This window comes from Monodelphis domestica, chromosome 6 (genome assembly GCF_027887165.1).
Source record: "Monodelphis domestica isolate mMonDom1 chromosome 6, mMonDom1.pri, whole genome shotgun sequence".
Classification (NCBI taxonomy): Eukaryota; Metazoa; Chordata; class Mammalia; order Didelphimorphia; family Didelphidae; genus Monodelphis; species Monodelphis domestica.
Window position 1 is genome coordinate 72927682 of NC_077232.1, and position 23420 is coordinate 72951101.

At 40.7% G+C, this 23420-nt stretch overlaps 1 protein-coding gene across 2 annotated transcripts in view; it reads right to left on the reverse strand.

The window, feature by feature from the left end:
- CPLX1 (complexin 1) overlaps positions 1 to 955 on the reverse strand; it is a 111686-nt gene extending 110731 nt beyond the window's left edge. Inside the window, exon 1 of one of the 2 annotated variants that reach the window (XM_007496962.3) lies at positions 333 to 955. The gene's annotated coding sequence lies outside the window, so the exon portion shown is untranslated. Of the gene's footprint in view, positions 1 to 327 lie in introns of both variants that reach the window. The other variant, XM_007496961.3, reaches the window with a different exon arrangement.
- Positions 956 to 23420: the final 22465 nt, after the last annotated feature.

Below are 23420 nucleotides of genomic sequence, written 5' to 3' on the forward strand. Positions count from 1 at the left end.
AAGGTGGCCCCTTGGAAGAATGAACCTTAGAAGCAGAGGGCGCTGGAAGAGGGGATTCAAAATACAGGGTATGTGGGCGAAGCTCACCCTGGGGTGGAGGAGGCATAACCAGAGTAGGTCTTGGGCATGGACAAGGAGGGGAATAGAGGATCCTAGATTCAAGGGAGCGATCAGAGAGGACTTGAAGTACAGGTGGTGCGGGTAAAGGAAATCCCAGGTCCGGGACAAAGCAAGGCTTTCTCCGGTTCCAGGATTCAGCACCATGGACAGCGGACAGCTCCAGATGGTGGAAGGAGAGACGGGGAATAAACAAGAAAAGTCGGTTACCTTACCGGGCGGTGCTGGGGGCTCCTTGTGGGTCTTGTCAGTGACGGAGCTTCTTCCGGGGAGACCGGTCCATGTGGTGTCTCCGGAGCCGCAGCCGATGCTGAAGGGCGTTCAGGGAAGGAGCAGTCACATGAAGTTATCGCCCTCCTTCCTCCCGCGTCCGAGCATGACAGGAAGGGAGGAGGGGCCAGGGAGGGGACAACGAGGGAGAGGGAAAGACACGGAGAAAAAGGAAGGAAAAAAAGCAGAGAAAAGGAGAAAATATAAAGAAAAGATATATTGAGAGGAAAAACAGGAGGGACACAAAAGGAAACAGAAGAGAATAGGGAGAAAAAGACAGAATGGGAGACTAAAGGAGAAAAACAGAAAGAGAAAAGACATATTCCCAGATAGGAGGTACACACAAAATCCGGGGAGATATGTGGAGAAAGAGAGGAGAGACTGACTGAAATAAAATTAAGAAAGGTTGAAAGAAAATTGTGAGAGAAGAAAGACACATAAAAAGAAAGAAGAAAGAGATACAAAGTCAGAGAAATGAAGAAAGACAATGTGGAGGGAAGGGGGAGAGAGAGACAGAGACAAAGCAGAGAAAGTCATTGAAGAAGGAGGAAACACTAAGGAAACAGAAAAGAAGAAGCAAAAAAAGAAAGTAAGAGATAGAAATAGAGAGAAACTTTATCCCTTTAGGCTTCAGTTCTCTCAACTGTAAAATAAGGGGGTTGGATTAGATGACCTTTAAGGTCCCTTTCAACTCTATATCTATCCTTCTTTGATCTATGATAAGATAGAGAAATCAGTAGTAGAAATTTTGTCACTTTCACTGCTCCTCTTAATGAATTATAACCCTGGGTTTTGGTGTATAGCTAGATTCCCATAGAAAGTACTGGGTTAATAGCCTACACATCTATTCCTGAGATGCATGATCCTGTTCTCTGTCTTAGGCCTTGCTGATCATATCAGCTGTCAGGGTATTCCAGTTCCTCCCCAAAAATGTGTTCAGGGTACCCTTGATTTTGGTTCTGGAACTTTTCCCTTTATTAATTTCTAAACTTTAGTGTTCCCTAAACCACATTAAGGTCTCAGATGCCATCCCCTACTGTTTTTTTTTTTACCATGTTTGATTCCTTTGACTCAAATGTGTCCTGCACCTGCCACTACTAGGTCTGTATCCCAAAGAGATCATAAAAAGGGGAAAGGAACACAATTGTACAAAAATATTTGTGGCACCTCTTTTTGTGGTGGCAAAGAATTGGAAATTGAGGGAATGTCCATCAATTGGGGAATGGCTGAACAAATTGTGGTAGATTGTTTGTGATGGAATTCTATTGTGCTGTAAGAAACAATGAGCAGGATGATTTCAGAAAAAAACTGGAAAGATATACATTAATTGATGCAGAGGAAAATAAGCACAATTGGCAGGACATTGTACACAGTTAACAGCAATATTGTTTTGTGCTCAACTGTGAAATGCTTAGCTACTCTCAGCAATAATCCAGGACAATTCCAAAGGACTTATGACAAAGAATGCCATCCACCTCCAGAGAAAGAACTATTGGAGTTGGATGGAGAGCAAAGCATACTACTTTTCACATGAGCTTATTAATGGCTTTATTTTGGGGTTTTTGTTTTAAATGAGTATTCTCTTACAGTGACCAATATGGAAGTATGTTTTATATGATCAAATTGCTTACCATCTCCAGGAGGGGAGATGAAAGGGAGGGAGAGAGACAATTTGCATTTTATAATTTTGGAAAGCATATATTGAAAAGAGTTATTACATCTAATTGGGAAAATAATATATCTTTGAATGAAAAAGAAAAGATATTTTTTTACCTGCTTTGTAGTTACTTTCTCCCTTATGCCATTGCTAGCATTTAATATTGGAGTCTCGCACCATCTCCCTCCTTCTATTTTCTCTCCTAACTCCACATAATTCCAGACCACAAGGGTGCATTTTGGATGTTATATTTCAGTAAGGTACTCCTTAGCACATTAGGAAGTCTATTAGCTACTGTTGAGCTTTTGGGGTTCTCCCCACATTCCTAAGTAATCACTCCCCCCTCTTTCTAAGGAAGGAGGAAGCCAAAACCCTCAGGAAAAATAATAGTTCTGTTCTATATACAGAAATAAGAGTAATTCAACCTTTTTGTAATTCATCCAGAGTCTTTGGGACCAATTCTGGAACTTGTCACAGCCAAAAATAAAGATTTGAGGTCTATGTGTTTCCCTGAATCTCATCAGTACAGATCACATGACAAATACTAAGCTGATTCTTGTCCATGTCTCTTCACTTACTTTCCATAAATGATCTATCCAAAATAATTTCAACATATAGCATTGCTCCTAGGTCCTGCTCTACTGCAAAACAGTTCAGAGAATCATGGATCTGGTGTTGGAAGAGACCTTAGAGGCCATTGAATCTGGTCTCAACTTCTCGTTTTACAATGAGGAAATGAGACCCAGAGAGGGGAAAGTGATTTGCCTAAGGTCATACAGGTAGTAAGTAGCAGGCTCTTCCTTATATTAAGGCTAATGTTTGTCTCATATCTGCTATGGCTCTGCCTCCTTTTCCATCCATACACATCTTTTATACCCTATTTTATATACTTTATCAACATTCGACAATGTGTTTAAAGTATTGATAGGATCTGTGAAAGTTAACAAAATTCAGATGAGAGATGATCTCTCATTTCATGAAGCTTCCAGAAGAAAAGGGGAAATAAGCAGCAAACACAACTAATTTCAGTACACAATATTATATAGTAAATTCATTAAAAGATACAGAATAATAATAGAGAGATGGCTTTGGAGTCAGGACAACCTTGGCTGGAAGGCTTCCTTTGATACTGACTATGGTCAGAGGAGATCCAGGTGTGGGTAAATCACTAACCTTTTGGTGCCCCCAAATAACTCTCCAAGGCTATAAATCACAGACCAGTTGATTGCATGGGTAAAGGGAATTTCCACAACAGGATGTTCCTTTAATGAAATCACAGGTTCAGACTCTCACTTCCAAAGTTCATTAGAGAAATCTCAATCTGCATAAGATCTGAGGACTCGAGCTGGAAGATGGGCCTCATATTTGACCCCAGGCTAGAGAAAGCATGTTTACAGTAATCACCAGCTGGGACAAGCTGAGCTGGAGCCAACTCTTCAAATATGAGCCTTTGCCTTAATAACCTATTGAAAGGTAGATCCCTCAACTCTAAGAAAAGTCCTAATCAGTGTAGAACAACCTCCAGGCATCAATTGGTATATCCATGGAGTTTAAGATTGATCAGGTCTACAAAATAACTTACTTAAGGTTACTTAGAAACCAGTAATGGCTTTCCATGGGCCACTAAGTGGAAGAGTGGATAGAATGCTAGGACTGGAGTCAAGAAGAAAAGTTTAAATCTAGCCTTAGATACATACTAGCTATGTGACCCTGGGCAAGTCACTTAACCTTTTTGTCTCAGTTTCTTCATCCATAAAATGAACTGGAGAAATAGCAAACCACTCTAGGATCACTGCCAAGAAAATCCCATATGGAGTCACAAAGAGTCAAATAAGACTGAGCAATAACAATAACAAATTTCTATTTCTATGTAGCTTTCAATAAAGCAGAAAGAACCCCAAAACTTGCAACTCCCCCCCCCCCCCAGTTTTTAAAAACTCTTAATGAAGATGCTGGGGACATGAATCCATATAGGATAGCCTGACTTTTATGAACTCTAGGAGTTTGGTTTCTATGTGTTAGATTCAGTGCCTCTAGCTAGAGATCAGGGAAATTTAAAAACTTTTATATTATTTTATTTTTATTAATATGCAAAACACTTCCATATTGTTCATTGTTGTAAGAGCACACTCATACAAAACCACAACTCCAAAATAAGACCATAAATACACTGATGTAAAAGATAGTATGCTTTGATCTTCATACATCTGACTTTAACAGTTCTTTCTCTAGAGATAGATAGCATTCCCTGTCACAAATCTTTCAGGATTGTCCCAGATTATTGCATTTCTGAGAGTAGCCAAGTTTTCACAGTTGATCATCATATGATATTGCTGTTATAATGTACAATGTTCTCCCAATTCTGCTTATTTTGCTCTGCATCAGTTCAGGAAGATCTTTCCAGTTTCTTCCAGTTTTTTCTGAAATCTTCTTGCTTATCATTTTTTATAGCACAATTGTATTTCATAACCAACATACTGTTTAGCCATTCCCCAAATGATGGACATCCCCTTGATTTCCAGATATTTATAAATTAATAAAGGGCAAAGTACCCCCATCCAAAGTCAAGGGAGGCCCAAACTGAAATCCTAACCACCTCTAAAATCCTATGATCCTATGATCTAGGGTTGTAATTTACCTGGTGCTGGGGAACCATGGTTGGTATTTTATCAAAGGATCTTGAAGTTGGCAAGTGTTTGACAGGCCATCTATTCCAACTCTGACCTAAACAAGGAATCCCTTCTGCAATATTTGTGATAGTCAGTACAGTGTAAGCTCCTTGAAAGCATATACTGCTTTTGTCTTTGTAACCTAGTGACTAGCATGGTACCTGTCCCATACTAGTCATTTAATAATTGTTTTTTGAACTAAATTAAAATTGTCATCTAGACCTCTTGCAAAGGGAAGCAAACTACCTCCTGAGGCAGATCTTTCCACTTTTGGACAGCCTTAATTGTTTTCTTTCATGCAAATGTTTAATGACTTTGCCCTGATCAAATGAGACAGTGCTATATAAGTATGAGCTATTATTATTAGTTTGCTCTCTTTCCCCTTTTGAATAAGCCCTGGAATATAGAATGAGAAAGCAGAATAATTTGTTGTTGTTAAGTTATTTTTCAATCTTGTCTGACTCTTCCTGACCCTGATTGGGGCTTTCTTGGCAGAGATCCTGGAATGGTTGGCATTAGGAAATATCCAGCTCATTTTGAAGATGAAGAACTGAAGCAAACAAGGTTAAGTGACTTGCCCAGGGTCACATAACTAGTGAGTGTCTGAGGCCAGATTTGAAGTCATTTCAGGTTCAACACTCTATTCACTGCACCAGCTAGTTGTAGAATAAAAAAATACAGAAGGGGGGCAGCTGGGTAGCTCAGTGGATTGAGAACCAGGCCTAGAGACGGGAGGTCCTAGGTTCAAATCCGGCCTCAGCCACTTCCTAGCTGTGTGACCCTGGGCAAGTCACTTGACCCCCATTGCCTACCCTTACCACTCTTCTGCCTTGGAGCCAATACACAGTATTGACTCCAAGACGGAAGGTAAGGGTTTAAAAAAAATACAGACAGAATAAGAGCAGCATAGCACACTGGGCAGAGCTCTGGACCTGGAGTCAGTAAGACCTGGGTTCAAATTCAACCTCAGTCACTTATTAGCTATGTGACTGAGCATATATTTTCACCTCCCTAAGACTCAGTTTCCTCACAAAATAGGGGAGGAGGATTTGCACTAACTGACTTCTGAGTTCCCTTCTATCTCTAAAATGATTCTGTGATATTTACAAATGTGAACTTAGATGTGTAGAGATGGAGAGAGGAGGGACACAGAGACCAGCCCAAGATGGACAGTTATGATGACAGTGAAGAGAGAAGGGAACATATGGGGACTGAGTACATCAGACTAAGGCTCTCCTCATTCAAAAATGCTCAAAATGTTAGTCCAAGGCTTTCTGGCTATTACCTTAAGAATGTTGAGTTGGCAAGCTAGTCCCAAAGAAAAGAAGAGAAAATGCAACTTTCCCTTTTTCCCTTTTAACAAAAATGGGAGACTATATGTTTGAAACAAAGTGTCCCTCCCCAAATTTTTTTTTTCAAATTGCACTAACACTTTTGGGACAGTCTAAGTTTTTTATTTGTTTAGTGTTTTTTTTTTTTAATAAACCTTTACCTTCTGTCTTGGAATTAGTACTGTGTATTGGTTCCAAGGCAGAAGAGTGGTAAGGGCTAGACAATGGGGGTTAAGTGACTTGCCCAGGGTCACACAGCTAGGAAGTGTCTGAGGCCAGATTTGAACCTAGCACCTCCCGTCTTTAGGCCTGGTTCTCAATCCACTGAGCAACCCCGGTGCCCCCTGTTTGTTTAGTTTTACTGAACCCCTTTTTTGTTCTTTTCTACAAAGGATGGTTCTCTAGAGAGAGGAAAGCTAAGGAATATATTTGGAGCAGAAGGTGATATTTTTACTATTATTTATTATTATTTTGTATAAGAAATAATTATTTGTAATTATTCATCATTGAATAATTAATTTAATTATTATAATTCAACATGGTATCCAGAACTAGGGTAAAATAGAATGCTGATCTGGGAAGACCAGAGAATCTGGCTAATATGGCCTTAAGGTTACAAGTTATGCTACCACCTAGACCACCAAAATGTTCCTATCCCTTTCTTTTTTAAGTTATCTATTTGAGTGTAAGATTTTGTGACCAAATGAAAATCGTAGTGAGACCTGTCCTTATTCATAGCTGGCTCTACTCATCAGATAATTGGGGTGTGCTGACTCAGTGCCTTCCAGCCCATTCAAACATTTACTAAAAGGCTACTGTGTGTAGAACCCTATGCTTTAGTTTAGATAAAACATGGTTCTTATACTCATAAACTGTGGAATCTAGGAGGGAGCAAGACACAAACACAGATAGTAATAACAATAATGTACACCATTATATGATAAATGCATGTGTATGTGTATGAATGTATCTCACTGTGTATATGAGAGAGAGAGAGACAGACAGACAGACAGAGACAGAGAGAGACAGAGAGAGACAGAGAGAGAGAGAGAGAGAGAGAGAGAGAGAGAGAGAGAGAGAGAGAGAAAGAGAGAGAGAGAGGCAACATCTTGCAAAGTTCTTTGTGAGATCTAATGTGAAAAATTATTACAGACTGTGGGGCTTCATTCATGGAGTAGTATCTGAGTTGGTCTTTTGTTGGGGGGGGGTAGGCATTCAAGTTATAAAGAGCAGAAGGAGGAGAGAGGGCAGTTCAAGGAATAAGAAATAGCCTTAGCAAATTCTATTGGTCTTTGCTGATCCCTGTGTGTGTTTGCCCAGACTTGAGTCAGGTGCTGAAGGAACAAAGGAAAAACATATCTAAAAATGCATGGCACCTTTGTTTGTGTCTTCTTCCATTTGTAGAATTGGTATCACTAACCTTGGGACTTCTGCCAAGAGCTTTCAAGGATGGTGGAGGTACCACTGATGTCCTAGGGGGACACCAAGATTTGTCCATCATGACATCATCTCATTTCACACATCACTTAAGTGTATTCAGGATGTCTCTGGGAAATGGAAAAAGCAAAAAAGAGGTTGGGGATAGTTTTTGTTGTAAGGATGAAGCATGAAGGATCTCATGGGAAACAGAAATAGCACACACTATAAACAAGTAATGTTGTTAATGTTTCAAAATAAATATGGAATGCAGCTGCTTCACTACCACCAACATACTCATCCCTATCATGCTCCGTGTGACGTTTTGGGATCTGCCAGTGCTTCTCAAGTTTGGGATGCTGTTTGAAGTCAGCATTTATACAAACCCAAAGCTTCTAGCTCCCATTCAACGACTTTTTGCAAGACCAAATTGGATGACAGTGAATTTGGAGCAAAAGACATTTAATTAAAACAATGTAAGGTTAATAACAAGAAGTTAATTCATATCATAAATGTTCCCCCAATTAATTCCTCTGACACAGCCAGGGAGGGACACATTGGTTTAATTTCACATCTGAAACAGTGTTTTTCCCTTTCCTTCTTGGCAGAGTGCTGGCAGATTCTGCTCTTTTGAAAAGCAGAGTGCTAGATGTCTCAGCCAGGCTAATGCCTCTTGGTATCTGATTTTGCCTGTGATAGTTTGGATCTTTTAGTTCATGTCAATCCCCTCAGCATGATCTAGATGTGACTGATATTTTCCCTTATCTCTCCATTCCCCTTGGCTGCATCTATGGCTGACTGATATCAAAATCTTCATACTATCAAACTTTTCCATCTAACCCTGAAACTCTCATATGTTCTTTCAAATTGCCAAAACTACAATCATTCCTTCCTAATCATAGTAGTTGCTGGATGATGTACCAGGCTTATGCCTAGCCCTCTAGAAGATGCAGTAGAGATAATTCCCCCCTATAAATGAGGTTCTCTTTCAGTCCCAAGCATTGTGTTTACTTTGGGCTCTGTCCATACCTATATTCCTGTACAAAGACTACGTGGTGACAATTTCTTCCCACTAGTCAAAGCTTAAGCTTTTAAAAAACATCAAAATATCTCTAGTCAACTAAATTTCACTTCAGCAAGTCTTGCTTAAGGTGTGATAGGAAGACAGTCTCTTCCAGGGACTGTTCTATGGGAGCTTCCTCTCACTTCTTTCATCTGAATTTTGATAAATCTGGAAACATGGGAATGAATAACACAGTTGGGGCAGAATAAAAGGAATATTGTGACAATTTTGCCTCCATTTCTTGGTGAAGGAGGAAAGACAGATGGAGTCCCATACTGCTCTAAGGGATAGGAAAATATAGTCAAACATAACATCAACTCAGTGAGACTGGGGATTCAGACCAGTCTCTGGGTTTTCAAGGGTTTGAGCTCAAGTTCTAATGGCCACTTCCCAGATGTATGACCTTGGGTAAGTCATCTGTCCACTTTATGCCTTAATTTCTTTCTCTATAAAAGTAAAGAGTTTGAAATAAATTACTTTTAGGGACCCTTCCACACTAAAACTCTAAACATTTTTATCTAAACAGAATTGGAAAGCAAGTTCTTAGAGGTGGAAATGACCTCTGTGGTCATCTAACTCCCATTACCCACTCCTTTGTCCCTTAACATCCAGTTACCAAATTCTGTCCATTCTACTTCTCAGTATTTTTTGTATCCTTGTCCTCCTCTCTATTTCAGTTAAGGTCAGACTATTTCAGGTTCTCATTATATAGTACCTGAACTATTGCAAAAACCATCAAATTGGCTCCTCTAATTAGTCCCTTCTCACTCTATTCTTCATAGAGTGCTTGAAAGATCTCCCTCATATATAGGTCTGATCATGGCATTCTTCTGCTCAAAAACCTTCTTTGATTCCCCATTGGTCCCAAGATGGAACCCACACTCCTTAGCATGGAATTCATGGGCTTCTGCGGTTTAGCACCAACCTATTTGTCTAGTTTCCTATCACACTACAAACCTTCACATGTTTTCCTCCTGCCAAAGTGGTCTACTTTCCATTCCCAGATAGTTGCCATGCTTTCCTGGCTTTGTACCTATGTTGCTTATGATTGAAATATATTTTCCCCTGACTCCTTTCTCTTTATGTCTAGAATGAAAGAATGAATGATAGAAGCATTTATTACACACTATGTACAAAGCATGCTACTAAGCAAAGGTGATACAAATTAGAAAAGTAAAAACAGTTCCTGCCCTCAAGGAACTAACAATCGATTGCAGGAGACAACACAAATGGAAGGTTTCATCTTCAGGACACATGGTGGGTGAGGTTTCATTTTTCTTTTCTTTTTTTTTCTAAACCCTTACTTTCTGTCTAAGAAAGAAGGGCAAGGGCTGGGCAAATTGGGTTAAGTGACTTGTCTAGGTTCACACAGCTAGGAAATTTTGAGGTCATATTTAAAGCCCAGGTCCTCCTGACTCTGGTCCTAGTACTCTATGCACTGGATACCTAGTTACTCTGCTGGATTTCATCTTTTCTATAAAGTTCAAGATATACCTTTAAGCCCAAATAACCCATCAATAAGTGATCTCTTCCTTCTATGAATTATTATTGTGTCTGGTGTACTGATCATATCCTCTTTTTTGTAATAACTATTTGTGTATATGTCTTACCTTCCCTCTTAGACTATAAGCTCCTCTATGTCTTATTTATCTTCATGTTTTCTCCGGAACTTAGCATATTATAACACCCATACATTGTAGGTGCCAAAAGAATTTTGTGGAAGGAAGAGAGAAGAAGGAAGAAAGGAAGGTTCTTTGCATCACTATTCAATAATTATTAAGTACCTACTGTGTGTGTAGAGTGCTGTATACCAGAGATACAAAGTTTAGTGAAGTCATGGTCTCTACTCCTATGAACCTTATACTCTAATAGGAGAATATGACACAACTAGAGATAACATACATAATAATGATCTATGCACACAGATAACTATAATACTAATGATAACATGCTAAGGAGACTGCACAGATAACTATTATACACAAGTGTGATTACTGCATTACTGCAAAGATAAAAAGTGAAATGTCATGCCACATTGATGATGGTTTCTACAGACTAGTGACATTCATCCAAGTCGACACTGATTCCTGAATTCAATTGGCTAAAACTTTGTCTAACTATACTATTATCCTATACAATTTCTTCAACTTGTCATAATAAACTTTGTTTGATGGTCATGATTTTTCCTTAGTAAACCTACAGTAGATTATAGAAATCACTGTTGCCTTTCTAAATGTTCTCAAACCATTACTTTAATATTCATTTTACAATCTTACTGGGAGTTAAGAGCAAGCTCATTGGTCTGCAGGTTCCAGAATACTCTACCCTTGAAAAAGTGGAAAATATTTGCCCATTTCCAGTCCTGTGACACCTTTCCTATTCTCTAGAACTACACAAAGGGTGCTGATAATGAGGGTTCCCCATTCCAGTTTTCAATATTCTTTTCATCTACCCTAGTACAAAAAGATCTGTACACAGTAGGTGCTTAATATTTATTGAATTGTGACACAAGGTTCCTTTCTTCCTTCCTCATGTAGGATATAGTTCATTTGGATCAACCAACTTGAACTTGCTCTGGGTAGCTAAGACTTACTATTTCCTCACTTATTATGCGTTTTGACTCCTTGCTACCCATCTTGTTTCTAACCTTTCCAGTTTCTTTTGGTAAATAAAACAGAAGCCAAAGAAAGGAAGACTTTGTCTGCTTTCTCTTTATCCTCCATTATTTCTCTTTCACTTTAAACAGCAGCTCTGTCCCTCCTTTGTTTTTCTTCTAGCTCTCCACATAGCTTTTTAAAAGCCATTTTTATTGTCCCTGTCCTTGCTATGCATCCCTAGCCTCAGCTTGTTTTGGATTTTAGTATTCCTGACACCCTTCATGACACAGGATCATGCCACCCATTTGTGTTCTTCCTCACTTAAAAGCACTTACAGGCCCTCTTTCCTTCCTTGGTACATACAAGCTGTGTCTGTTAAGGCTCATACTTTGGAGCGTATGAGGAAACTATATTTTGGAAACAAAAAAAAAACTTCCTTTCCTACAATGTTGAATCACACGTCCCTGCAAACATATGGCAGGCACTGCGGATGCATTCAGATGATCATTAATTCAAAGCATTTATGTAAAATTTGGCATTAAGATTTTACTAACGGCAGGAACCCGTCCTGCTGAGCTATTCAGCCCTGGCTTAAGGAATCCCTTCCCCAGGTGGTTATTTGGTATTTGAATGGAGAGGGAGAGTGTTTGTCCACAAAGCCCACTTTGTACTATGAAGCAGAATCATTCAATTCAGGTGTTTTCCTACTTAATTTAAGTGCCATAGCATTAGGTACCCACCTCTCCAGGCAATGGTTGGGTAGGACACTGAAGTCCCCCAGAGTTCTGTATGGACACATTGTTTGGGGTTGTGTGGGACACACACACAGAGATTGATTGATTGATTGATTGATTGATTGGCATATATATGACATTTATTAAATATTTACTATGTATCTGGCACTGTGTTAAGTAAGCCCTGTGAATATAAATTCAAGCAAAAAGAAAAATAGTTCCTACCCTCCAGAAGCTTACTAGCCTAATGGAGGAAGGTAACAAAGAAAAGGGAATTGAAAAGTGGATATCGTGAGAAGAATGGAGATCTCTGCTCCCATCTATCTAGCTGTGGCTGATCCTGATATGTCTTCAAATAGAGGCTCCAGGCAGATATTCATCAATGGAAGGAGGAGCCTGGATATAGGGGTGAAGGCATCTTTAGGCTGAGAGTTGGGGAAGGGGTGGAAAAAGTCTGGAGAACCAAGAGGTCAAGGTTAGAAAGGCTGGCTTACAAATTCTGGCAGAATTATGAAACATAGCCTCATCTATCAATCCCATGGTCCCTCTTATGTCTGGCCTTTTGTGGATTTGAAGAAAATAAAGTCTGATCTACAGTTCACTGAGATCTGTAGGTACAGAAAGTCAGAGGCTGCTGAGATAAGCCATGAGCCCAAATATCTTCCCAGTAGCTAGTCATAATGCCAGACATTGTCCCATTAGTATATAATTCTTTTGGGTTTAGTATTTTCTTAGCTAGGCTGGGGTTAAATGCAAGTTCTTCTTGGAGGAAGAATCCCATAGTAAATCACTATTTACTGCTCTCACCTTATGGCTGGGCTATTTTTATCAGTACCTTTCTAGGGTCAGTTCTTTGTGATGACAGCTCTGGGAGAATGGGGATAGGATGATACAAGGGGGCAAAACTGTCAGTTAACTTATCTTGTTTCTACTTTACATATCAAAGGAAATGATCTGTGGACTAGAAAGGACAGAAGAACAATGGATAATAGGGACTTAATATCCATGGTAAGTAGTAGAAAGTTAGAGTAGCAAAGTGCCCTGATAAGTTCAAGTTCCCAGATCCAAACTATATTTTTAGTTACTGAAGAAATGGGCCCATGTAACTGCTGAGCACCCATCAGTGATCTTTGAAAGATTGTTGAGAATAGGAGAGGTATAACAAAATTGAAGAACAGCAAGACTATATTTTCAAAAAAGGAAGAGAACAGAGCCTGCATGCTAGAGGCTAATGTATCTGACACAATGCTTGGTTAAATTTCAGAACATATTATTAAAGGAATGGTAAATGAAAAAGAAATTGTGATCACAAAAAAACTAGCATAAATTGATCAAGAACAGGGGATTTCACATTCTGGGGATCATCAGACTAGTGGATAGGAAAAATGGTAACAATATTGTTTACCCAGATTTTAGCAGTTTGGCAAAGTCATTCATCCTGTTCTTGTAGAAAAGATGAAGATCCAGGAACTAGACGATAAATACAGCTAGGTGGTTTTGAAACTAGTTGAATGGCCAAAGCCAAGAACAATAATGATTTGGTGTAATCTTGGAAGGAGGTTTCTAATGGAGTATCCCTGGGATCATTTCATGGTACTATATTATATAACATTCCTTTATCAGTGATATATACAGGCAGAATGGCATTTTAATCACATTTGCAAAAGACACAAGGCTAGGAAGGTTGGCTGATCTGTTTAATAGCAACATCAGGATCCAAAAGGATCTTGGCATGCTAGAATAGTTGGTTGAATCTAAAAAGGTTCAATTTAAATAAGGATAAATGTAAAGTTTTGTTCTGGAGATACAAAAAAGCAACTTCATGTCTCAGCTAAGAAAAGCTTGACTAAATAGCAGCTTTTCAAAAAATGATTTTGGGTTTATAGTGGACTGAAAGCCCAGAAAGAGTCAAGAGTGGGAGCTAAGGAAGCTCAGGTCATTTTAGGCTGCCTTAAAAGAGGAATGCTGTCATGAAGGTCCATCTTACTGTTTTGCCATAGTCAGGCATGTGCTCAGTTCTATGCGCCATCTTTTAGGAAGGTAACTAGAAAACATCAAGAAAAAAGTAATCAATCAATGAATAAACATTTATCAAACAACTACTATGTGTTATATACTTCTAAATTCTAGGGATACAAAAAGATGCAGAAAACAGTACCTGACTTCATGGAGTTTATAATCTAGTAAAGGAAACAACAAACAAATATATACAAACTATATATACAGGACCATAAGAAATAATTAACAAAGGGAAGTAATTAGAATTAAGAAGAATAGGAAAGGCTTCCTAAAAAGGATGAGATTTTGCCTGAAAATTAAAGGAAGGAAGAGAGGTCAGCTGTCAGAGTGGAGGAGGAAGAGTATTCCAGGCATATGGGCAGCCAATGAAAATGCCATGGAGCAGAGAGATGAAGTGTTTTTTTTCTTGGATCATCCTGCAGGTTACTAGATTGAAGAGTACATATCAGGTCAGGGATTAAGGTGTAAGATGACTGGAAAGGAAGGTTAGGAGGCTAAAGGGGTAGGGACTACTCAAGGCTATGTCTTTGCATGCCAAAGAATTTTATATCTAGTCCTATAGGCAATAGGGAACCATTGGAATTTATTGAGTAGATGGGAGACATGATCAAACTTGCACTTTAGGAAATCACTTTAGTAGTTGAATGAAGGAATGAGGAGAGGCTTAAGGCAGACCAACCTACAAACAGGCTATTGCAATAGTTCAAGTGTGAAATGATAAGGACCTGCACCAAAGGGGCAACAGTATCAGAAGAGAAAAGGAGCATGTTGCAAAGGTAGAATCGACAGATCTAGACAAAGCTTGGATATGGGAGGTGAGAGAGAGTGGGGAATCCAGGAAGATTCCCAAGTTGCAAGCCTGAGGGACTGGGAGGATGATATTGCTCTCAACAGTAATAGGGAAGGTAGGAGAAGGGGAGGTTCTAGGTGGAAAGATAATGAATAATGAGGATGGTAAAGTTCAAGGCATATGAGGACTATTTGAAAGATCCAAGGATGTTGAGCCTAAAGAAGTAAAGATTTAATGGAGATGTGATAGCTATATTCAGTTCTTTGAAGGACTATTACCTGGAAAAGAGGTTTAATTTATTCTGCCTGATCCCAGGGGATAGAGCAAAGGATGAGAGTGGCAAAGAAGTATATTTATTTTAGATGTAAAGAACTTCCTAGTACTTCAAAAATGTAATGGGGCTGCCCTTTGGAGTGATGGGCTCCCCAACACTCCCCAAGCAAAGCCTTGAAATTTAAAAGTCATCTAGCCCTACTCAAGCCTGAACAAGTATCATTACTATAACATATCCAGCAAGATATGTGGGTGGAGTACATTTGGAGGTGACTGATATATAAAAACAAGAGACATTTATAAAACATTTTTAAGAGAAAAGTTGAGAAAGAGCAGTTTTACAGAGCTTCTAGAGAAAGACAGGGATGGTAAGGTCACAAGACCATCCCACTTGTTTTAGTGACAAAGAGAGTGAGGAAAATAGATTTAATAAAGGCTTTTTTGTTCTTACCCAGCAAAGAAGACAGCAGAAAAAAACACATCTCCCTACCTCTGGACACTGTTTCTCTTCAAGCTCTCTGAAATTGCATTAGCTTTCTGACTACCATGACACATAGTTGACTCCTATCAAGTTTATGATCCATCAAACCCCCAGATCTTTCTCACATTAATGGTTTCCTCAACATGCCCCCTCCTAAGTAGCTGGTTATGTTCCTCCCATAGGTTGTTTATCCTGATTATCTCGCTATGAACCATAACTGACCATCCCCTATGATCTGAATTCTGAAATTACCCTTTCCAATCATTACTTTCCACTTTCCATCTCTTCATCTGCTTTACTCCTTCCATAATCTATTCTCTGTCCTAACCACAGTCTCCAAGTCCCACCAGCTTTCCTTGTTCTTGCAGGCTCTTCATTTTTGCTCAGGCCTCATTTTTCCATTTGCAATTTTGACCTTACAAAAACCATTTTCTACCTTTGAATCACTGGCTTTGTCTTATTGCCACTGGCATCTCCTAGTCCCTGACCTTCCACTTGTTGGATTTCTGAACCCTTCTGGAAGAAGTCAGACAACCACCACAAATTTATGTTATTTAATCTTAAAGGGGCCCTCAGTAACAGTCCTTTTATTCTCCTCTAATTAACTGAGGTTTTTTTGACCAGACCTATAATTGATTGGTAAAGGAAATTCCTTCTACTAGTCATGACCAGCTTGCTCAGCAACTTATAATCTTAGGGAGTTATCTGAGGCACACAACCAGTAGGTATCAGAGACTAGGCTTGAATTCAGGTCTTCCTGGGTCTAAGATTGGCCATCTGCCAAACTGCCTTTCTCTGTCATACTACTACAACTGCTATTCCAAACATTCTCTTCTCTTTTCAAATTCCACTCCCCCAATCTTACAAAAAAAACCTTGCCTTCTACTTTATTGAGAAAAATAAGACTAGCCACCATTATCTCTTATCTCTTCCTCCACACCTCAAAACCTCTCTGTTTCATCCCCTCCGTTCTCTCCTGTGCTCCTATCTCAGAAAACAACATATGGTCCTTTACCCTTCACTACTAAATTCAATGGACTTTTCTCAATTTCCATCCTCTTTGACATCTTTGAAGCTTCTAACACAGTCAACTATCACCTACTTCTAGATACTTTCTCCTTCCTAATTTTCCTTGACACTGTCTTCTCTTTCTACCTGACAATTCCCCAGGCTCCCTTAGGAGATCCATCCATCTCTTGCTCATTAAGTATGAGTGCCCTCCAAGGCTCTGTAGTTGGTCTTTTCTTCCATCTCTTCATTTTCTCTTTTGTTGATCTCATTTGTCCCATAGGTGCCATCTTTATGCAGATGATTGCCTTATCTGTATGCCAAGCCCTAATCTCTCTTCTGAGCTCCAATCTCTCATTATATCAATTGCCTTTTATACATCTCCACCTGGAAAGTCCATTGGCATTTCTCAAATTTCACATGTCCAAAAAGAACTCAATATCTTCCCCTCAATTCCCAGACTTCTCTATTTCCATGGAAGGCACTAGCATCTTCTTAATCACCAAGATTTGCCATCACCTTTGACTCTGCCCTCTCCCAATAACCAATTAGTTGACAAATCTTGTTGATTATCTGTACTACATTCACAAATCTAGTCCCTTCTCTTCACTCACTTAGCCACTATTCTATTTCAGATCCTTATTATCTTTTGCCTGGACTAGTACGATGGTTTCCTATCCTTTTCCCAACCCATCCTATACATAAATCCAAACTAATTGTTCTAAGACATAGGTATGCTCATGTTATTTTCTTGCTCAGAAATTTTCAGTTACTCCCTATTATCTTGAAGGTAACTTCAAACTCCCCACTTGGCATTTAAGGAAAGAAGAAAATAAGCATTTATTAAGCACTGTCCTAAGTGCTATGTAAATATTACCTCAGTTGATTCTCATAACCACTGAGGGGAGGGTAAGTGCTATTATTATCCCACTTTTACAGATGAGGAAACTGAGGCCAACAGAAGTTTTGTTACTTGTTCAAAGTCATACAGTTGGTAAATGTCTGACCCTAGATTTGAACTCAGGTCTTCTGGACTCTAGGCCCAGCTTTCTATCCATTGTGGCATCTATCTACCTATAGCTACTCAGTCTGCCTCCATCCTACCTAACACTTTCAGTTTTACTACACATTATTCCCCTTCTATGGTCAGTCAAACCAACAGCCTTACTGTTCCCTTAAATGATACTCTACTCTCCCATCTACCTTATTGCATAAAGCCTTTCCTCACCGCTCCCAGCTCTTAATTACTAGGGCCTCCCCCCCCCCACTGCATTATATTTATTTCATACATATTTTTATATACCCATATGTGTATAGGCTCTCTTACCTTTTAGAATATAAGTTCCTTAAGGAGAGGGACTCTTTTGCTGATGTCTTTGTAGCCTTAGCACAGTTTCTGGCATGTCATGGGTGCTCAGTAAATGTTTGTGTATTGATGAATGAATGAGTCAATCAGTCAATAAGTATTTTTTTTATTTTTAAAAATCCTTACCTTCTATCTTAGAATTGATACTAAGTATTGATTCCAAGGCAGGAGAGTGGTGAGGGCTAGGCAATTAGGTTTAAGTGACTTTTCCTGGGTCCAACAGCTAGGAAGTGTCTAAGGTCAGATTTGAACCCAGGATCTCCTATCTCCAGGTCTGGCTCTCTATCTACTAAGCCATCTAGAAGCCTCTCAATAAGCATTTATTAAGCACCGGTTAAGTGCCAGGCATTATGTTAAGATCTGATGATACAAAGTCAGCCCCTGCCTTCAAGGAGCTCACAATCTAATGGAGAGAAACAACACACAAACAAGTATGTACAAATATGTTAATCGTTTGCATGTTGTATCCCATGGCAGCCAATGAAAATGCCCAGAACCAAGAGCCTTGTTTGGTGGGAAAGAATTGTTACCAATGGCACGGGATCAAAGCAAACATGGAAGGGAAAAAGTTGTAAGGAGAAAGGAAAGGTGGGAAAAGAGGAGAAAGGTTAGATTCTGGAAGGATTTGAACCCCCAAAAGGGAATCATATATTTGTCCTTAGAGGTGATAGGGAGCAGTGGAGTTTATTAAGTAGGGGGTGGCTTGGTCAGACCTATGATTTAAGAAAATCCCTTTGTTGGCTGAATAGAGAGAGGGTGGACTGGAGGTCAAGTATTCATTGTTCTGGAGATCTTGGAGGTCTAGCTCTGAAAGTATCTCAGATTTGGGACTCAAGGAGATCATATAGAAGTGCCACATTGGAGAAAGGGCATGGGCAAACTAAGGACCAGATGACCAGAATGACTTGGTCAAAGGGATGACCAGAATCAGAAGTAAGGGTACTGGAAACAAAGTCCTAGGGAGATGGGTAGAAAAAAGGAAAGCTGTTTAACTTGGAGAAGAGGAAACTTAAAACATTTAACTGCAGCCTTTAAATGCCTGCAGGGCTTTCATATTCTATTTGGTACCAAAGGGCAGAGTGGAAAGAAATTACAAGGAAGCAGATTCCAGCTAAAAATAAGAAAAAACTCAGGAACTCAGAAAACAGTCAAAAAATGTCCAAATGTCCAAACAAATGTCCAAAAATGGAACGAGCTGTTTGGAAAGATAGTAAGTTCTCCATCACTAGAGGTATTTAAACAGAGGCTAGATGACCACTTTTAGGGGAATTATAAAGGGAATTTCTGTTCAGATAAGAGTTGGACTACATGACTTCTGAGGGCTCTTGCAGATATGAGATTATTATTATTTTGTGAAATAGTTTTGGAGCTCTACATATTAAAAATATCCCAGTGGAAAGGGGAAAGCCTTGAGCTCTACCTCTGGCCATGTCACCTACTGGCTATTCATCCTTGAACTAGTTCCCTCTCTGGGTCAGTTTCTTCCTCCACAAAATTAGGCAATAATCTCTGTCTTGCTGCATCCTGGGGCAGCAGAATAAGAATAGAATAAAACAAGGTTTAGGGAAATAATCAGAATCCTGTATGCTAATGAGCATTCTTGTGGCTTACATTTAAACAGCACTTTATATTTATAAAAGCTCTACAAACCCAGGAAGCAAGTAGAGCAGGTTTTATTAGCCCTATATTCAGAAGAGGACTCTAGGGCTCATCTAGGTTAAGGGACTCACCCAAGGTCACACAGTAGATCAGTAACAGAGCCAGGAGCCAAGTCTAGGCTTACTAATCTATGGACCCTACACCATGGGGCTCACTTGTGACGCTGAGGTCCCCATTTGAGCAGCTTTCACAAACCTGAGTCTACCCTTTGCAGCAAGGCACCCCCTCAGCACATCACCACCTCGCTCCCTCCCCCTACCCCCCATAAGTTCCCGAGGGCGGTGTGTCACTGGAAGCTAAAATAGCTCCTCCTCGTGCCTCCTGGTGCCGCCCGCCCTGAGTGAGAAACGCACCCAGAAATACCTCGTCTCGCGCACATGACGCCATCGTCTTTCCAAATTGCACAGGAGAGGAAGGAAACCTGTCTTCCAGTTTGAGGAACAGGATGTGTTTAACAAGAGCCAGCAGGCAGAGAGGCTTCTTGGGGCAGTGGAAAGAGCAATCTCAGAGAGATGTTTCCTTGTCGCTTGGCCATTTGCCTCTCTGAACCTCAGTTTCCATATCTATAAAATGGAAGGAGTGCTTTGTGAATTCAAATCTCTGTGGCAAAGGGAGCTATGGATGTCATATTGATGAAGTTGAGACCAATCTTGAATCATAAGGATGATGAAAAACAGGAGTTTGGCTCCCAGCCCACAAGTGGAGTCTTGCCGGACTTCTGGAGACTCCATCTCCGGGTCTTCCAGCATTTATCCTGGGAAGCAATGTTTTTCCCTCTAGACTTCAAAGAGCGAGGAAGCCAGCTCTGTTTCACATCTGGCAGGTTGACTGCTGGACCAGATGAGTGAAACCTTGGTTTTCTTCAAAGAGGGATGACAATGACCCAAGGCAATCAATCCATTAATCAAAGTTTTGCTAAATCTGTTGTGTAACCAGCCCTGTGCACTGAAACAGATTCAAGGGAAACAGAGAAGCAAGACTGGATCTGCCTTCAGGGATTTTACAGTCTAGGGGGAGGCAGGACTCAAGTGCACATTTTTCCTTGAGAATAATACATGAGGGGGCAGCTAGGTGGCTCAGTGGATTGTAAGCCAGGCCCAGAAATGGGTCCTGGGTTCAAATCTAACCTCAGACACTCTCTGGGCAAATCACTTAACTCTCATTGCCTAACCCTTACTGCTCTTCTGCCTTAGAACCAATACATAGTACTGTTTCTAAGACTTGGGATAAGGATTTTTAAATTTAAAAAAATACATAATCCAGGGACATTCTGGGTTCAAATCTGGCCTCAGACACTTCCTGACTATGTTACTCCAGGGAAGTCACTTAACCCCTGTTGCCTAGCCCTTAACATTCCTTGGAACCAATAATAATATTGATTCTAAGACAGAAAGTAAAGAATTTTTTTTAAAAAGAGCTACACATAACTGGATATGTATAGGTCTAAACCATGGTTTAAACTCCAAGAATTAAAAGAATTCAAAAAAGAGACTTATGTTGACAAGCGTCAATCAGGGAAGGCTTTAAAGAGGAGGTAAGAATTCATGAGGTCTTTTAGAAAAGGCAGGATTTGACTCAAAGGGGAATAGAAGCATCCTGACAAGGGTTCAAGGTGGTCTGAGAATATCGTGTGCAGAGAAGCAGAAGTGGAAAGGATTTTGGCATGTGCTAGTCCATGAGGAAATTGGTTTAACTAGAGTGGAAGTTCATTGTAAGGCCAGATGATTTAAAGAAGGCTTTGAATGCCAAGCATAAAATTTAAATTTAATCACAACTGGTAACCATAAGAGGGAAAAGGAGAGTTGTTTTGCTAAAATCGACTGGGTGACCTTGCCCTGCACCCTTTAAAAGCTCCATTACTTTACCCTACTTTCCGAGCCATCCAAGAACCAAGACCTTCCTTGGCAGCAGAGGGTTCCATATCCAGGAACCAAATTCCTTCAACTATCTTTATCTAGTGACCTTGTCTGGGCCCATTTGTGATTATGACAATCTTTATCCTTTCTTCTTTCAGCCTTTCTGGAAGCAGGAGATGTCACTTGGGAAAGGGGAAGGGTGTCACTGGATAGTTGGCCCAACCCAGTCCTTCCCCCTCGGGACCCTATGTATCAGGGTGGAGGACCTTCCCAAGGACCCTGGGTACAGCCCAAGAACTCTCTGTCTTCGTCTTTAATCATGAGGAGCTCAGATTGGCCATACACCTTGCTCTCAATGTGAGATCTCTTAATAGGAGCCTATAGATACAGGCAGTCCAGATTGGGTTGGGTTTCACAAAGTGGTAGTGAGATTCAATTCAGCAATTACATATCACACACATGAGGAATAACAACAAGACTCCAGAATCTCTGACTGCCAGGATCCCATGAACTGTGTGCGCACAGGCACTTCAAAGAATAGGGCTCAAAAGGCATTGTCAAGGACTAAGCCGTCACTAGCCTTTCTACTTTATCTGTTTCCAACATTTGGGGCAATTTATAGCACAGGCTGGCACAGAGGATAAGACTTCCCCAGAGACACACAACAACCCAGGAATCTACAGTCTAGAATCACATAGCTGTCATAAAAAGCCTCTCTCTCTCTCCTCTGTGTGTGTGTGTGTGTGTGTGTGTCTGTCTCTCTGTCTCTGTCTCTCTGTCTCTGTCTCTCTCTCTCTCTCCTCTGTGTGTGTGTGTGTGTGTCTCTCTGTCTCTGTCTCTCTGTCTCTCTGTCTCTCTGTCTCTCTGTCTCTCTGTCTCTCTCTCTCTCTCTCTCTCTCTCTCTCTCTCTCTCTCGCTCTCGCTCTCTGTCTGTCTGTCTGTCTGTCTCTCCCTCTCTCTCTCTGTCTGTCTCTCTCTCTGTCTCTGTGTGTGTGTGTCTGTGTCTCTGTGTCTCTGTCTCTCTCTCTGTCTCTGTCTCTCTCTGTGTCTCTCTGTCTCTCTGTCTCTGTCTCTCTGTCTCTGTCTCTGTCTCTCCCTCTCTCTCTCTCTCTCCCTCTCTCCCTCTCTCTCTGTCTGTCTGTCTGTCTGTCTCTCTCTCTCTCTGTGTCTCTCTGTCTGTCTCCCTCCATAGTAAGGTCTGGTCAACAGCTTGCTTCCTTCCCTGCCCAGGTTGCCCTGATTATGTAGATAAATGAGAACAAAGTGGCTGCCCTTGGGTGGGTTTACTCAGTGAAAACACACACATAACTATAACCCAAAATGAAGCAAGTGCATAAGAGAGATGTATCAAAAAGAATATTCCAGGGGGCAGCTGGGTAGCTCAGTGGATTGAGAGTCAGTCCTAGAGACGGGAGGTTCTAGGTTCAAATCTGGCCTCAGACACTTCCCAGCTGTGTGACCCTGGGCAAGTCACTTGACCCCCATTGCCTACCCTTACCACTCTTCTGCCTTGGAGCCAATATATGGTATTGACTCCAAGACGGAAGGTAAGGGTTTAAAAAAAAATATTCCATGAGGATGGGAAGAAAGGGAAGGGGGATGATAACCAGAGGGTCTAACCAGATCATCACAAACGAGATAAGCCCCTGTCATGACCTATAAGGAAATGTAGGCTTTCACTTAGGTTGGGGGTGGGCAGGGGAGTCAGGGAAGACTGAGTGTGTGAATGGGGAGGTGGGGTTCAGGGGACACCCAGTCGCCAGCTTTGTCTGGATTCCATCTGCCCCTTTGGATGCTTTGCTCCACCCAGAAGAGATTATTTTTTGTGGCAGTAGAAAAAGGGCTGGGGGGGGGGGGGGAGGAGGGGAGCCTGGCCAATTCTGTTCTGCAGCCCTTGCTGGGGGCTGCTGAGGGCTGTGTACATGGCAGGAAGAGAAGCTCCTCTGGGACCAGGAGAGGAGACGGGAAAGTATAGGGAAAAGAGAGAAGGCTAGAACATGCACAGGGGTGAATACTGAGGTGAAACGTTCTGAGACTAGGGGTTTTCTAGGTTCTGTTTCTAAAACATACCCCTGAACTCAAGGGTCCCAGGTAGCAAATCCAGGAAGTGTAGG